Genomic DNA, 13,976 nt, shown 5'->3' on the forward strand with positions numbered 1-13,976 from the left:
CCCGGCTGCAGCTCCCGCGGCCGCCCTGCGCCCGGCTCCCCGCGCGGCCCCGCCCCGCCCCGGGGCGCCTCGACGATTGGGCGGTCCTCCTGTCAGTCAGAGAGGAGGGCGTGGCACTCGCCCCGCCCCCGCCCTAGGCAGGCGCTGGGAGCGGTTCTGCGGGCCGGAGAGGAGGTGCGGGGAGGCCGGAGCGTGCGCACTGGGCCCGGCGGCCCGCGCCGGGGAGGGGCTGGGGTTCCTAGGGTGAGCTCCCCTTGGGTGAGCGCCGCTTCTGGGTGCCCGCTGGGTAGGAGCCGTCACTGGGGGCTTTGGGGCGCTAGATGGAGCTGAGGCCCGGGGAAGTTGGTCCCTACCCTCAGCGGGTTCGCATCCAGTCTTGTTTGGTTTGGGGTGGGGGGCAGGAGGGTATACAAACCTGGGGCTGTGGTCACTAGGCAGTTGGTGGTGGGGAAGACACAGGATCTTTTCCCCTTTGTACAGGAATCTCAGGGCCAGAGGTTAAAGGAAGATGCTGAAGGTGACACAACTAGCAAGTGGCGGAGTGGGGAGTCTTACACCTGAGCCCCAAAAGCCCCATCACCAAACAGTAGAGGAATGAATGCCGTGATTCCCCGAGGCTGCAGGGGGGGATAGCAGCGAGCTAGGCAAGGACTCATTCGTTCCGTTGTGTCCCACAAATATTTATTGAGCACCTGCTAGGAACCAGGTAGCCACTAAGATGTAGGGATACCACAGGAAACCACCGAGAGGAAGCCACTGCCCTCCGCAACGTCCAGTCCAGCCGAGAGCAGAAAGGGCAGCGCATCCAGGTACAGCATCCTCCTGAGCGTGGGAACACCTTGTTCCAGGTCGAGACAACGGGGCTTATTGGAGACTAAAACAGAGCAGAGAGAGGCGAAGCGGGAAGTGGGCAGAGAGATCTCGTAGGCTATGGGAGAGAGCGTATTGTTCATCCTGGGGCGGTTTCGCCAGGTAAGTGCTCAGGACACTGTCAGACGTATGTAGGTATTTAAGTGTCCTGGGCAGGATACGTTATGTGAAGCCCCAGTCACAAACACACCCAAATCTCAGCGTCTTTCTTGCTCACCCAACACATCGCATCTGGTCCAGCAGAGGGCTCTGCTTAATTCTAGTCTATGGCAACTGTACCTGGGGTGGTTTGGGCGGTAGGAAGGGAAGGTGGCAAATTGTCCCGGCTTTTACAGCTTCCTGTTGGAAAAGACACATCACTCCCCTCAGCATTCATTGGACAGAGCAGGTCACATGGCCACCCCTGGCTTCGTGGAAATAATAATAATAATAATAATAATAATAATAATAATAAAAGTAAGGATGGCCATTGTTACCTGAAACAAAATCAGGGCTCTGTCGGTGCGGAAGAGGGGAGGATGGATACCGAGCCGGCAACCAGCGGTGGCAGAGGTTTTGTAGGACCCGAAGCTTCTACTATTTGGAGGCGCCTTTAAGAAAAAAAATTTAAGGGAAATTACAAATACAAAATTAGGTACCAAAGTGAATATGTATTTAGAATAATTAAAAAAACAAATTGTTCACTGTTTCAAGTTGACTGGTAACACAAACTTTATTAATCCAGAAAAATAACAATTTTTAAAATTAACTACCTGACCACCTTTATAATAGCTTTCTCTCTACCTTTCTTCTTTTTTATTTTATTTTTTATTTTTTTGCTTTTTCATCCTTTTGGGTTGTTTCTTTATAGGACAATGATTTGTAATTTTTTTTCTGAGGAAAAACTAGATAATTCAGCGTACTCGCCCAATGATGGCATTTTCCGTTTGGTTAGGGCACTTTCTGCCTCGTTGCTCACTATCGGCAGTCATGTTCATTTACTGTCCAATTTGGGAAAACCTCTCTCATTCTTTCATAAATGAACACCAAGATTTGGAAGAATTGCTTTTTTCAGTTTTCTTATTGCAGTTGTATTAATGTTCTCAATAAAAGGAATTGTACAAATTCAAACCAGGAGGAGACTCAACCAGCACTTCCTTAGCTCGGTGCCCCTCGCAGGCGTGTGGGGAAGCACAGGAACAAGGCAGATGCCTGGGCTCCCCTGCACCCCACTGAAGGGGGGACCTCTACGCAGCAAGGCCCAGGCGCGGGGGTTCACTTTGCGCCCCAGGTGAGGCGAGGCCAGCGGGAGCCTGGGAGGCCTGGGACTCGCTGATGCCGGCTTCCTGTGACTCTGAAGTTCTGCAAGTCCAGGTCTCCCTGCTGGAAGGATCACCTTGTAAACCTTTACCCACATACTCTGCTGCCAGGCACCCCAACACAGGTTCCCACCCGGGCCCCTGGGTTGGCACAGTGTGGAGAGGAGCCAATATGCCGCCCAGGGAGCAATAGCTTGGCCTACACCGACTGGCTGGGAGCCATATAAACACATCCCACTAAGCTCAGGTGAAGGCATCCTGGACTCAACTTCCTTTCAGCTTCTTCACCAAAATGCCCTCGGCCTCCCAAACACCCCCAGTATGAGAGGAGTGTGATGACGGGGCGTCAGAGGGAAAGAGACAGCAGGTGGGTGTTGGGGGCTAATTATGACCCCTCAACATTCCTATGTCCAAGTCCTAACCCCCAGAACCTCAGAATGTGACTGAATTTGGAGGTAAGGTCTTTATTTTTTTTAAATATACTTTTATTGATTTCAGAGATGAAGGGAGAGGGAGAGGGAGATAGAAACATCCATGGTCAGAGAAAATCATTGATCAGCTGCCTTCTGCACGCCCCCTACTGGGGACCGAGCCCACAACCCAGGCATGTGCCCTTGACCGGAATCGAACCTGGGACCCTGCAATCTGCAGGCCGATGCTCTATCCACTGAGCCACATTGGCCAGGGCTGTGGAGTCTTTAAGTACGTAATTAAGGTAAAATGAGGCATCAAGGTGGGTTCTGATCGATCTGACTGGTGTCCTTACAAGTAAAGGCTTTGAGGACACAGCACAGACGGGAGGCCCTGTGGGGACACGGGGAGGAGACGGCCGTCTGCACGCCACGGAGGGGCCTCGGGAGGAACCGCCCTGCCCACACCTGGCCCTGGACCCCAGCCTCCAGACCTGTAATAACCTAGTTTCTGTGCCGCCCAGGCTGTGGCGCCCTGATCTGGCAGCCCAGTGCAGACTAACACGCCCAGCTGCTGACGAGCATCTGCTGCGTGCTGGTGCCCTGCCTGGCACCAGGGACCTGGCGTGGAAACAGCTGGTCTCTCTCCTCAAGGGCTCGTGGGCAGTGGGAGAGACAGAAGAGTGTGGGGGTCATTGTGCCGGGGGAGCCGGGGCAATAGGAATGCAGGGGACGGAACTCCTAGAGCTGCCCAAATAGTCAGGGGCTTCCTGGAGGAGGAGACGCTGGGGCTGAGCTGAGACAGGAGGGAGGGGCAGAGGGACAGCATGGAGGCAGGAAGACCAGGACCTGCGTTTCCAGCCTGCTGCCCCCTGGAGGACACACAAGGTTCAGAGGCTGAAGGCCCCTGGGGACTCCTGGGGATGAAGGAATCTGGAAGAGGGGGGACACCCCTGAGCGGCTGGCGGACTCTGGCATGTGCGTGGAGGCCCATGGGAGTGGAGGGGAGAGGCTGTGCAATGGTGGGGATGAGGCAGGCTGCGGCCAGGCCAGGCAGTGTGAGCCATGGTCCCTGAAGGACAGGTCTCCTGCGGGGCAGGGCGGACAGTAATAACAACAAGAGCAAACACTGGTCAGGCGCCCCTGAGCGGTACCTTATTAGCCTAGGAGACGGGCTAGGTGCCCGAGGTCACGCCGCCAGGAGGGGCAGGTTCAAAGCCCAGCAGCCTGGCTCTGGGGCCGCGTGATTGCGTCACCAATGACCAGCATGCACTGAGCACTCTGTGGGCCAGGGCCCGTGCTGGGCTTCCCGTGTAGTAACTCATCTCGGTGGGAAGGGTCCATCATCTTCCTAAGGCCCCGGCCGGTCGGCGGCAGACGGGCACTCGCACCACCCAGCCTGGCTCCGGTGGCAGGAAACAACGTCTGCGCTGCTGGGAAGACACAAAGGGGAAGCCTCCCTCCCCCCCCCCCCCCGTCCTCCCCCCCACCCCCCCTCCCGCTCCCCCCGCCGCTCGGGGCAGAGGGGCACAGAGAAGCCAGTGCTGGGCAAGGAATGGGAGCACCAGCTTTGGCATTGGCTCGGCCACAAATTAGCTGTGTCCCTGTGACAAGTCCCGGTCCCCTCCTGGTCAAATAGAAACGATGCCACAGCCACACCTGCCAGACAGTCTGGAGCGTGAATGGTGGTTCCCCCATTTGCCCCCTGATCGTCTTAAGCCTCAGCTCCCTCATCTGGGTAATGGGAAGAACAGCACCTCCGCCAGGCCCGGTAGGCTATTTAAAGAGGTTACGAGGGTGGCGCCCTCAAACGGAGTTGGGGCCATTGAGAGTGCTCAGGTGCTGAGCGCCACTGGTCTCCATCGGGGAAAAGCTACCTCCCGTCCCTGCAGAGGAGGCTGCGTGATGCCCATTTTCCAGGTGAGACAACCGAGACTCAGAGAGTCCAAGTGGCTCTGCCAAAGGGATCTGGAAACTACCGCTGGGTCCCCGGGACCCCGTCCCTGCTCTCCATCAGCCACTCTCACACCCAAGAGGAGGACTGGCCTGAGTGAGGCAGCTGCGCGGCCCCATGGACGTGACTTTATCAGAACAACAGACTGTGGGAACAGGGGACTGGCCAGTGGTCGCCAGGAGGCGGGGAGGGCTGGGCAGCGGCTGTGCGGCGGGTCAGCAGGAGGGTGCTGTGTGGCACTGTTCTGAATCTTGACTGCGGTGGAGGGCACGCAAATCTACACATAAACCTGCACAGCACTAAGCACACACCACACACACACCGTGCACACACTGCATGCACACACACACACACTGTGCACACACCGCACGCACACACACCGCGCACACACATTGCACACACACACACCGCACACACACATTGCACACACACACACACCGCGCACACATACCACACACACACATACCGCACACATACACACCGCACACACACATTGCACACACACACCGCGCACACACATTGCACACACACACACCGCACACACACATTGCACACACACACACACCGCGCACACATACCACACACACACATACCGCACACATACACACCGCACACACACATTGCACACACACACCGCACACACTGCATGCACACACACACACCGCACACACTGCATGCACACACACCGCAAGCACACACCCCACCACGCACACACACCGCACACACACACACTGCACGCACACACACACTGCACACACACACACACCACATACACACACACACACACCACGCACGCACGAGTTCACGCAAAGCCAGGGCAATCTGAATGAGACGAGTGGTCGCAGCGATGCTGATCGCCTGGTTTGTCACGTTGTGCTACAGTCTTGCGAGATGTCAGCCCTGGGGGAAGCGGGGTGGAGGGCATACTGGGGTTGGTCCCTCCGTATTGTTTCTTACAACTGCCTGTGACTCTGCAGTTATCTCAGAATAAAAAGTTTCCCCAAAACACTGGTGGCCATGAAGGCAGCTGAGCAAGGCTCCTGCAGCGGCACGGGGCCGTGGGATTTTCCTCGGAGGCAGCGGGCCACCAGGAGGGTGCGAGGCGGGCACAGTGCCACGTTCTCTGTCACCACCTCACGGCGACGTCTGGCTTCTCAGCTGCAAGGTCCCTAGGCCAGAGCATGCGTCTCGCTCCTCTCTACCTTCAATGAATACCGCTCTCTGTGGCTATTTCCTGTCCTATGAATAATACATGCTCATTGTAAAGAACTCAAACAATACAGGCAGCTCTAGAGAGGAAACAGAGCTCACCCTGAATCTCGCCAAACCAGCCAGCCCCCTCGGGCCCTGGCGTGACCGGGCCTCCCGTGACCGGGCCTTCATGCCACCCCTGTGCGCAGATGCATGCATGTAATTTTACATGAACAGCCCCTTTCATGCTCAGTGCCTTTGTAAGGATGCCCTGCCCCACTCTCCTCACACTCCCCCACCAGGGAGCCCGGGTTAACAGCCTCACTAGTTTGGTTTCATAGTTTTCTCTATAAACATATGTAAGTACATACTACACACACACACACACACACACACACACACACACACACACACACACATTTACACACACATACAGGGACTGGGGGTCATTGTTTTACAAAATGAATTCATCATCATTGCATTCTCCTGCTTCTTGCTTTCCACTCTCCTCGTTGCCTGGTGGGAATCCCTGCCCTGCTCCAGAGCAAGCATGTCAAACTCGCGACCTGCGGGCCGCATGCCCGGTGTATTTGGCCCGTGTTCGCCTTTGAGTTTGACATGCTCGCTCTAGGGAACTCGATCGTCCTCTGAAAGGCTGGTGCCGTCCCTGGTGCAGGCGCGCCCTAGCCGTCTAGGATCAATGGCGCACGCGCGTCCCGGGCACCGGTGCTTTCCTTCTGTGACGGGTTCCCAGCGGTGGAATCGGTGGAGGAGAGGCTGGCAGATGCCCTTCCTGAGACCCTGGGACATGCCGCCCTTTGCCTGGATGAACGGATTTCCCATCACAGCCGATGCCCAGGGCGGTGAGGGCTGCGCCTCCTGGGCGGGGAGTGCGCGTCCTGTTATTTCACTCCGCACGCCTCCTGGGCAGCTGGGGACCGCCGCAGAGAGAGTTCATCTCCCCCTGACTCCATGTGCGCGGCATCAGGCCCATAGATAGTCCTCCGCAGCTTACTCGTCGCTCAGCAGTGGGTTTTTAACATCCGTCCATCAGCGCAGCGCAGCGGGGAGTCCTCGCGTGTGGCCGGCCAGGCTCTCTCCATGACGCGGCCTTCCTCTCTTGGGCTGCCTTTCCCTGGTTGCTGCTCGGGGGTTCCGTGTGTCCTGGGCGCTGATGTTTTGTTGGGCGTGTGTTCCACTCATGTCTTCTTTCCGTGAAGGGAAGGGCCTGTCATTTCACATTATTCTGGTTTCCATAGGGCACTGGGTGAAGAGAGATATTGCTTTTAATATAGTCAATGCTTTCCATTGTTTCTTTATGATTTGTGCTTCTAAGGAAGTGTTCCCTACCTGGAGTCACTGAAAATATTCTCCCACAGCCCCGTGTAAATGTTTTAAAGTCGGACTTTTTAATTTTAAGAATTACCGCCCTGGGAATTGAGCTTTAGGTGCCGTGCGAGGTACCGGGGGTCCCCGTCCGTCTTTTTCCCTCGTGGGAATAGCCAGTTGTGTCAGCATCATTTATTTAAAGCTCCATCCTTCCTCACAGCAAACAATGCAACCTGTGATGAATATCAAGTTCCCGAGCGTTCATGGCTTTATTTGTCTGTCTCTGCATCCATATCACACTGAGGGGACTGCGTGAGCGCTACAGTACGTTTTGGCATCTGTCAGAGCAAGTGCCCACTTGTTCACCTTCTTCGGGGGGCTTTAAACTTCTTAGCCTCTGCTCTTCCCAAAAAATGTGGAACTAGCGTGGCAAATTGGGCAAAAACCCCCACAAAACCTTGTTGGGGTTTTGATTGGAACTGCATTACATCTACCACACAGTTTGGAGTAACATATCTTCTATCAAGTCCTCCCATTGATGAATTCCTCTGCTTACTGGAGTTTTCTTAAGCATCTTTCCATATGGTTTTCTGTGTAAAGGTTAGGATTAGGGTTAGATAGATCTGTTTCTCATTTTGTTTTGGTATCATAAATGGTATCTTTCTTACCATGACAGGGGTTCTTTATGTGATAGGAGGAGAAACCTATATGTGTTCATTAAACAAAGCCGATTATATGTGTTATTCAAATTCTATCCCCTTCTAGCTCTTTTTACTCTTCCGCCTATAAATTATTAGAGGTACGTTGACACTTCTCACTCATTTGGATGGCTACTATTTTTTAAAAAACATACAGAACGTAACATGTCCGTGAGGATGTGGAGAAATTGGAGTCCTTGCACACTATTGGTGGGAACGCAAAACGGTGCAGCCACTGTGGTGATTTCTCAAAAATTAAACATACAATTAACATATGACCAGGCAATGCCACTTCTGGGTATATACCCAAAAGAAGTGAAAGCAGGGACTTGGACAAAAATGTGTCCCGTCATGTTCATAGCATCATTAATCACAAGAGCCAAATGGTAGGAGGTAGCAGCAACCCAAGTGTCCATCAACAAACAAATGGATAAATAAGAAGCAACCCTTATGGTGGGACCCGAAAGGCCTGTGTCACCTCCCCTCATCACAGCAAGGAGGGCCAGTCGGGTGCAATCAGACATTTTGAGAGGGAGACAGAGACCACATTCACATAACTTTTACTACAGTATACGGTTACAATGGTTCTCCTTTATTATGCTATTGTTCCTCTCGGCCTGTGCCTTATTTATAAACTAGAGGCCTGGTGCATGAAAATTCATGCACTAGAGGGGGGTCCCTCAGCCCGGCCTGCCCCCTCTCACAGTCTGGGAGCCCTCAGGGGCGGGCGGCGCCCCATCACACCTCTGCTGCTTCCACTGCCAGCAGCGAAAGCCTAGGCCGGCTCTGGTTACCGGAGCCTCGGGGGGCCCTCAGGCTTGCCTGCGCCTTGGACCGGCCCTGGGCGGCTGGGGGGCTGAGGGGACTGGGGCACTCTGAAGGCAGACGTGCGGAGCGGCTGCCACCCCAGTGGGGCTGAGGGGACTGGGCGCCGCCATCTTGTGGCTGTGGGCACCACCATCTTTGAGGGCAGGGCAGTCAATTAGCATATTCCCTCCTTATTGGCTGTGGGCACCGCCATCTTTGCAATGGTGTGAGGGTCAATTAGCATATTCCCTCTTTATTAGATAGGACTAAAGGCCCAGTGCATGAATTCAAGGATGGGTGGGGTCCCTCAGCATGGCCGGCGATCGGGGCCGATTGGGGCCATCTTGCCCAGTCCCAGTCGGGGCTGGCCAGTCGCAGGAGGTTGGCTGTGGGAGAGCACTGACCACCAGGGGGCAGTTCCTGCATTGAGCATCTTCCCCTGGTGGTCAGTGCGCGTCATAGCGACTGGTCGACTGGTCGTTTGGTCGCTTAGGCTATTATATATAGAGATTAAACGTTACCATAGATGTAGAGGAAAAAACAGCCCACATAGGCACACCTTGGAGATATTTTGGGTTCGGTCCCAGAACACCAGGATAAAGCGGTATTGCAATAAAGCGAGTTGTAATCTTCTTGTAGTGGAGGGTCCTGCCTTCAACTGTACAAACACACCCTCCGGGAAGCGCCAAAACACGAGGTGTGCCCGTGAGGTTCCCATCCTCCCTTCTGTTTCGGCACCCTCTGAGGGTCCTGTAACCATCCCAGGGCTAAGAGGGGCCACTGTAACCAGGCCAAGGTCACCCAGGGCAGGCTGAGGACCCAGAGTGTGGCTTCAGTGCTGGGCCATCCTACAAGCAACCTCTGAGTTACAGCGGGGAGCCTGCGCTTGCCTCGGGGCGCCTGCCGCAGGCCGGAAGAAGAGAGTGAGGGAACGCGGAAGTGTTGCCATGGAAAGGCGGGGCGGAGCCCCTGGCTATTCCTAAATGTTTAGAATTATCTTTGAAATTATATTTTGATTTTTTTAATGTAAAGGAGGCACATCAGTAGGTTACCAGCAGTTGGCTTTGAAGTGCTGTATCCTGAGAGGGTTTTTTCTAATCCAAGTGCAAATGCCACGCTGTGGCGCCCCTACCTCTGACCTGAGGGGCGGTTTCTTGCAGCTGCAGTGCCTGCGGCTTCCTCCTGCCACCTCCACGTGGGCCTGGCAGCCTGCGCCCGGGAGCCTTGTGATGCAGACCCACCAGGACCCGGCGGCTCTGCCCCTGCAGCACATCGTGCTGGGCGACGGGGGACCCACAGGAGCGGGACACGGAGGAACCGAAGGCCAGTGCGCACCCAGGCTGGAGCGGAGGGTGCCACGCGCGGCGCAGGCGTCCTGACTGCGTGACCACGGCTGCGCTTTCTCTTCTCCGAGCTCTGGGCCGGCCTCCTGTGCACCGTCTCTTTGAACCCTCTCAGCCCTGTGACGTTGGTATCTCTACCCCCGTTTGTCAGTGCAGATAAAATTGAGGCACAGAGCCCGGCCGATGTTGCTCAGTGATTGAGCATCAACCAATGAACCAAGAGGTCACAGTTCGATTCCCAGTCAGAGCACATGCCCGGGTTTTGGGCTTGATCCCAGTAGGAGGCGTGCAGGAGGCAGCTGATCAATGATTCTCTCTCATTGTTGATGTTTCTATCTCTCTCTCCCTCTCCTTTCCTCCCTCTGGAATCAATGAAAACGTACTTTTAAACATTGAGGCACAGAGAAGTCAAGGAACTTGCCCAGGGTCACACAGTAAATGGCAGAGCAGGATTTGAGCTCAGAGAGTCTGGCTCCTGAGCCTAACCACTCCAGAAAACTTGGGATTGCTGGGGAAGGTTCAGGGGTGAGGGGAGCAGTTCTCACCGGGGGGTGGGGGGTGGGGCAGCCCCAATCCATGCTCTGTGTTTGAGAAGCATGAGGTGAGGACCGGAGGGCTCAGGGGGGAGGGGCTGGGTGGGAAGGAGGGGGGCTTTGAGGCAGGCAGGTGGGTGCTGGAGTGCCAGCGTTGACCCTCCTCGCTGAGGCACTTTCAACGAGGCATGTTAACTCTTCAGGCCTCAGCTCCTTCTTGGTAAAACGGGGATGGCGTTGCCGACTTCGAAGGGATTTCTGAAAACTAAATGATAACAGCCACCTGCCAACGGGTCTGGTCTGTAATACGTGCGCAACAGCAGGTTTGTTTGTTTGTTTGTTTGTTTTTTTCCTTTTTACCTTATTATTGTGCCAGCTCAGGCGAGGGGTGACCAGGTCTGCTGAGCAACGCCAGAGAGAAGCAGTGCCCCTTGATGTCAGTCAGGGCCAGGCTCAGCTGCACAACAGAAACCCCGCACAGCAGTGGCTCAGCAGAGAAAGAGGTTTGTTTCTTTCTTTCTCATGTGAATGGCGTGTAAAGGCAGGTGGTTGGGTGGGGGGGCGGAGGTATGAAGATACCACAATCTCTGTCTGTTGCAATTTGAACTTGGAAGGTCTGTGCTGGTCAAGATCCTATTGGAACAAATTTTTCTCCCATCAGTTGATCTCCTGCTCTGCTGCTGGCTACACTTTAAAAAATCAACCTTTCTTTGTTCAATCAGCTTCGACTTCTCCTTTACCCTTGTAGCTGATGTGCCCGGGCGTGTGGGAGACGTTCTCACGCAGCAGCGCCCTGCGCTAGTGATCAGCTCAGCGTGGATGTGGCTGTATGTAGGGCAGGTCAACCGGGTACAAATCCTGTGTGGGAAGGTCGGCGAGAAGAGGCGGCTTCAGAGGAAAATACGCCCGCTGCTCCCCGGGTGCCTTTGTCCCGGGAACTGTGCTTCCTGGGCAAACGAAGAAAGCTCTCAGGAGGGACTTCTTCTCCTAAAGAAGCCGAGACACGGAGCCCAGGACGGCAGCAAAGTGATAAACCCAGTTATTGTGAATCCTGACCTATAGTAATAGAACATAGAGAAACACAATGAAATGTATTGTAAAGTATTTCTTCCCATTAAAACACACACACACACACACACACACACACACACACACACACCAGCTTCCGCCCTGTGCAACAGCAGAGGGCTGCGCGGGCAGAGAAGAGAAGGTAGCCGCTGTGATGCGGGCACAGGTGACCTGGCCCACGTGCCCCTCACCGGGGCAGCGGTGGGGTCTCCCTCAGCGGGCTCTCAGCCTGGGGGTGCTCCTGGCTTGTCACTGCCACTCGTCTTTCTCACATCACCTTCCTGAGCGTCCTCCTGTGACGTGGAGGGATTGTGGGTTTTGCTTTGACTGGGGCGTGTGAGGCTCACGTCCTTGCAAAGCCCTGGTGAGCTCCATCCAGACAGGCGGCTGCTCCCAGCGTTCATTGCTGGTCATAGCCCAGCAGGGGCCTGGGAGCTCTCCGTGGTGCTGAAGGGATTGTCTCCCTCAGTTTCAGGCTCTGGGGTCAGCACAGTGGACACACACAGACGTGAGGGAGGAGAGTGTCGTTAACTGTGCCCCTGCTGCCTGCTGCCACCTCCTGGGTGCCTGCCGCCCGTCTCGCTGGCACACATGGTGGCTACCTGGCTCTTGGCCTCTGCCTGGCCCGTGCTCTGCCCTCCTGCTCCTTAAGGCCTTGATGCCAGGCGCTGCCCAGACCTCCTCTGGCTTTGGTCTCCAGCACATCTGGCCTGGCTGACGGGCCATTACCCAGTCATGTACCTCCGGACCCTTGGGAAGGCCAAAAATGGGCATGTCTGAGAGGGAGCTTTGAAAGCTGGAAAGCTGAGACAGAGGTTTCCAAGGCCACGTTTTAATCACTGTCCACCATTTTTGGCACATGTGTGTGTTTGGTTTAGAGAAATTTGACACTGAGCCCTGAGTGCCAGGCATCCAGGCTGCCATTCTGTAACCCTTTCCCCCACAATGAGTTGGTGCAATTGTTTATATACAACTAGGGGCCCCGTGCACAAATTCATGCACCTTGAAAGGAACTGGGGGCCGCGAGGCACCCACTGATGGCACGTAGTGATTGGGGCTGGCGCCAGCAGAGGGCGTGAGCAGGGTCAGCACCATCAGCAGGTGCAAGCACCCGGCGCAACCATGGCACATGGGAGCAAAGAATTTTCAGTAACTACCTACCAGAGGCTCACCCCGATGACAGCAACCGGCACCCCGCCTTGGTCTGGTGCCCCCACTCACTTGCTCCACCATCCCACCACAGCCAATGCCCCCATGTTTTGCACTCTGCCACCTGCTGCCGAGGCCCTCCATGTTCCGCATGCGCCCTCTGGTGGTCAGTGTACGTCATAGCGACTGGTTGTTCTGCTGTTTGGTCTTTTTGCATATTAGGGTTTTATATATATACATGGTCTCCACCATTAGGCTGAGCTGCTGCAAGCAGGCCTGTGTCTCAGCCAGCCCTCTAGCCTCCGAGCCTGGCACAGGGTCCTGATGACAGCCAGCACCCAGGCACTGTCGATGGACCAAGGAATGCGAGGAAGAGTGAGCCTGGGCTTCCCTCCTGAGACCAGCTTCGGAGGGAGGGGCCTATGTCCCCCCATAGCAGCGGCACTAAGGGAGCTCTTCCCGCGAGCCTGGCTCTGTTCCAAGAACTACACCCATATCAACACGTTTAGTCCGTGCTGCGACCCACGAGCTAAGGACTACGAGGATCCCCATTTTATAGGTGGGGAAACTGAGGCACGGGATGCTAATAGTTTACCTACGGCCACATGGCAGATAAGTGGCAGAGCTGAGATGTAGACCCAGGCTGAGCGCCCATCAAGCCCAGGTGTTAACCCCCACCTCCCAGTGTCCAGGCTTGGTCCCGGCCCCTGTGAACCTGTTGCCTAAACCTTAGGTTGCATTCTTTAAAAAAAAAAATTATATATATATATATATAAATATAAATATATATATATATATATATATATATATATATATATATATACACACACACACACACACACACACACACACACACAGCCCTGGCTGGTTTGGCTCAGTGGATAGAGCATTGGCCTGCGGACTGAGGAGTCCCAGGTTTAATTCCGGTCAAGGGCATGTACCTTGGTTGCGGGCACATCCCCAGTAAGGGATGTGCAGGAGACAGCTGATTGATGTTTCTCTCTCATCAATGTTTCTAACTCTCTATCCCTCTCCCTTCCTCTATCCTTTATTAAAAAATCAATAAAATATATTTTTAAAAATTCAATTTTATTGATTTCAGAGCGGAAGGGAGAGGGAGAGAGAGAGAAACATCAATGATGAGAGAGAATCATTGATCGGCTGCCTCTTACACGCCCCCTACTGGGGTTTGAGTCCACAAGCTGGGCATGTGCCCTGACCTGGAATTGAACCCTGACCTCCTGTTTCTTAGGCTGACGCTCAACCACCGAGCCACGCCAGCCAGGCTATATATACTCATTTCATATCAGAAGGGAGAGAGAGAGT

The sequence above is a fragment of the Cnephaeus nilssonii genome (genome assembly GCF_951640355.1).
Source record: "Cnephaeus nilssonii genome assembly, chromosome: 1".
Taxonomy (NCBI): Eukaryota; Metazoa; Chordata; class Mammalia; order Chiroptera; family Vespertilionidae; genus Cnephaeus; species Cnephaeus nilssonii.